Raw genomic sequence first — 4599 nt, 5'->3', positions numbered from 1 at the left:
AGGCTCAATCAAACTGAGCCTGCAACATTTTCGTTTTTCTTGTGTTAGCGACCTGTGGAGTTTCCACTTTTTCTATTTCACTCAAAAATTCACCAATATTCACCATCAAACTGAAAAACTATTTTCCTCGTAACCACTTCCTTGAACTATTTTCCACGTAACCACTTCCTTATAGTGGTCATCCAAGGGCAAATAACTGTGATCTTGTGCCATCAGGCTATATACCAATAAAAGAAATTGTTCTTTGTTTCATATAAAATTCAGCTACTTCAGAACAATTTTGTTACAGTTTCTAGATTTTCACTCCGTCGTAGACCTATTTTCCACAAGATATCCATACATTTGCTTCAAGAAAACGAAAAGAAAAAGGGGTGTTGAATAGTATGCAGTGAAATGCAAGTCAACTGAAGTCAGGTACCCTCATATTGCCGCATTTCAGAAAGCGGTCCGCAGAATAAACACCCTACTTTCGTTTTCAAGTAAACAACTCGAAAACATGCGAGTATTAGCATGAAACGTGTCCTATTTTATGTAAAATTCATTCCACGAGTGAAGCACATTTTGGACCGAATTACTGCATTTTAACCATCACCGCTAAATATCGCAATTACCGTTTAATGCCGCAAGCAATGCTGACGTTAAATGTCGCAATCACCGTTAAATCTAGCAAAAGCATCTTCCGCTTTATATTGCACCTTTAACGCTAAATGTCGCATGAATTTGTCCACCGTTATATGTTACATCACCAATGCTAAATGTCGCGCTGCCTATTCAAAACTAAGATGTATATCAACAATTCATTGTATATTCTTTTTCAAATTTTATTTTATGATATAAACTTCAATAGCAAAATAATATGGTGTTGGCTTTAAGTCCGACGGAAGTCTTGTGTACGGATACGGATACAAGTACAAGAGTATCATCAAAGGCATCCGAATTCCAGTAGTACGCCGCCATTTTGTACTCATGCATATTCATTACAAATATAGCCTCTTTGCCAATGTGTTTTTACGCATCTTTAAGTCAATCTTTAGTGAAATACAACTACGTAATAACAGACCTACAAAAACAATAATATAGTTTAAACTATCTTACTCGTAAATCTAACATGTCATAATGTAGAATCGAGATTAACTAAATGAATATTCATCATCTTAAAATAGACTCCCGCCAAAAAATATCGACTGCTATTATCTTCTCGGTTGCATTCGTTTCTTCCAAAAGTTCTTTTTACGATTTCATTTCATACCAACTTTATTATTTTGACATTTTAAGTATTAGGCCTACCATCACAACATACTGTATTTATAAAGTAATTCGAGATTTTTCGCTTGTCTGTTAATGCTATTGCACGAGACTAACCGTCACTTACAACATTTCAGTTACTTCCCTTGTTTTTATCCAGAACTGTTTAATGCATTATTTTCACTTTATGGAGTTATAAAATATTAATTTTTTTAAAAGAATAAAAAGAATGTTCAATGCCTTTGCAGAAGACGGACCTACCTGTCATAGTCCTCTTGCTGTTCCGTCAGATACAGAGGAATTCGTAACGCCCAACTGTTAAATGTTGAAAACTAATCAGAAGGCGTGTTTAAAAACAGTTAGGTCATAAACACTTTTAATAAAACGTTTAATAAATTTACCAGTAACTGTTGTGAAATTGCCATGACCAATAACCACATCCCTACAAAATGCCCCCCTCCCACTACCCCGCTGAAGGGAAGGCATCGCGCTTCCGACGTCCATTCATTCAAAATGCCCCCCCCCCCACCCCGCCCTCCCCCCACTACCCCGCTGAAGGGAAGGCATCGCGCTTCCGACGTCCATTCATTCAAAATATTCTTCTCAGGCTTCATGAACTATCTTTAAAAAAGTTAATCATATTTTGTTGGATTCCTAGTCATGTTGGTATTCATGGAAACGAGGATGCTGATATTGCAGCAAAGAAATCCCTTTTATTATCACAATCTAATTTGAAATTACCACATACCGATTTTAAGCCCAATATAAACAAATACATTTTATTTAAATGGCAGTCCGTTCGCAGGGAGGAAGTTGTTCTTTCTCGCTGTCGAATAGGTCATACCCGTTTGACTCACTCTTACCTTTTGAATAAAGAAGATCAACCCGAATGTGTACCATGTCAAACACCGCTAACTATTGAACACATTTTAATCGGCTGTGTGGACTTTGCTACACAACGCAGTACACATTATGACGTTCAATCTTTGAGAGAATTATTTGACAACGTTTCAGTTGGAAGTATTTTATCGTTTTTAAAGCAGATAGGAATATACCAAAAGATCTAACACTTCTTATTTTTATTTACATCTTGCAATATTATTATGTTTGCAGCTGATATTTTAACACACACGTACATACATTTTTACATTACTGTTTTTAGATATGCTTTACATTTTTACATGGATGCTTTTAGATATGTTTTACATTATTCATAGTGTTCTTTACATTTTTACATGGATGTTTTTAGATATGCTTTACATTTTTACATCAATGTTTAGGCTTTACAGTTGGCGTTTGCAGTATGACTTCTTCTCGGTGATATATGACCGTTTTGTGTCGATTCGCCGTAAAACCCAACTCACTCACTCACTCCGACGTCCCACTACCCCGCTGAAGGGAAGGCATCGTGCTTCCGACGTCGCAGGCATTAGGCAGGATGTTGAAAGTAATAACGGACACATCGAGTAAAATTGATTGCATTTAGTTATTTTCTTTTTCCAGTAAAAAGTTTTAAGAAATCGGGAAGGCAGCGGGATGTAGTTGTATCTTGCTGACACATCTATGCCGAGTTTGTGAAGAAATATGTAACATTGTTTTTTTGCGAGTGTCTTTCATCGGACACAGGTAACGTGAATTCTACAAGCAGTAAATATTTCGAGTCATTATACCTCCTTCTAAAATAGGAATGATGTATTTCTGTCGTATATTATATAAAGACATGATATCTGATCGACTGAGATATAATACATGTCCAAGAAAAGGCATATCCCCTCGTTTGCCGACTCTTTAGTTAAGTGCCGCAGGCATCTTGATGCTGTGAGGCGCAGGCATTTCAAATACTATTGTAGTCAGTCGTACGTGTAATTTCGATCAACTAACATGTATTTAGGTACAAAAATATCACTAACCATGTTTTAAGTCCAGTTATTGTGTAAGACAAATCTTCTCAATCTGAAGTTTGTAATAGTAATACCTTTTATAAGAAGTTTGCAGTATCTTTTTACTTTTACTGTTTTGGGAATGGGACCAATGTCCCTTCCCTAACCTTTACTAGGTGCAAAAGTTCACATGCTACATTACAATTCCTTAACGTTTATGACTATTTCAATTACTTTTTTGAGATATATGGGACACAAAAACTTACACATCCTTTATGCATATTTCGTACCTTAAGGCCAATAAATCGAGGCTCCAGTGGGGAACGAACCCTGGTGCCTAAGTCAGTTTCGTGCTTTATTTTCACGAAGCAAATGAATTTGCCGGGTGTGCGAAACCGCTTACAATGCGTAACCAGGTACACTGACTCGCCAGCCACCACTTATTGCTTGGTACGCAACGGGGGAAGAAGTTTACTTTCGATTTCTCTTTCGATGATAAATTACTAGACTTTAATATTATAATAAATCATTATAGTTATGATTCTCAGTTTTATATGTGCATTCTGATATTCAATGTCATTTAAGACTTAGTAGGAAATGGTTTATCTTTTCAGCGCACACCTGCTCCGTGTCCCGATTACCATAGAAAATAGGTCAAAATCCATGTTATACAGCTAGGCCAAAAAAAGGTTTTGTTTTGTGTTGGTGGGGGTTTGAATGGGGAGGGCTGTTAACAGATAGGCGAATGCAAAGCGTCCTGAAGATGTTGGCACAGTTTCTTCTTAACCATAGCATAATAACAAGTAAAGGGCAATAACCTTGACAAGAATTTCCTACACCACTCTGTACTCGTAGACCGCATGGAGATATGTAACTCGGAACTAGTAGACTGTCATATATTTGTCAGAAAACCCAGATGAAGGCGTGTAATTGATAATTAACAATGTTAACAATTAAAGGTCAAATGAACACCTGTTCAATTATAAGGCATACGGCCCGACCCTGGAATAATTAACTGATCTAAAGGTACGGTAGAGAAGCAAAATGAAATGGTTGTCGAATATGACTGTCCAAAGTTCAAAGGCATCGTAAGTCCTACCCCGTTCCCACCCCATAACCTTAAAAACATACCCCCCCCCCCACCCCCCCCCCCCCCCCCCCCCCAAAAAAAAAAAAAAATACCATCTGCTCTATGAGCGCTTGCAACACTATATCAGCGTTAATTAAATTCATCCTGACCTAAAATTAGGACGTAAGGTAGGCAAACAGCAAAATGGGAGGGGCTAACGTCGGCGATTCAGACTATTTACAAAATAACAAACAAAATTCATCCGGGTAAGTTGCTAAATATTTAAAGATTGTTATTGACACTGTCAATAAAATAAAAAATCACTAGATTTTATAAGTGTCATATATAACTATGCCGAGTGTAAATGTCCTTGTTCTAATTACGTTTTTCCGGGTGCAAATGACC

The sequence above is a fragment of the Mercenaria mercenaria genome, chromosome 7 (genome assembly GCF_021730395.1).
Source record: "Mercenaria mercenaria strain notata chromosome 7, MADL_Memer_1, whole genome shotgun sequence".
Lineage (NCBI taxonomy): Eukaryota > Metazoa > Mollusca > Bivalvia > Venerida > Veneridae > Mercenaria > Mercenaria mercenaria.
The sequence above is the reverse complement of the archived record's forward strand: the minus strand, read 5'-3'. Positions refer to the sequence as shown.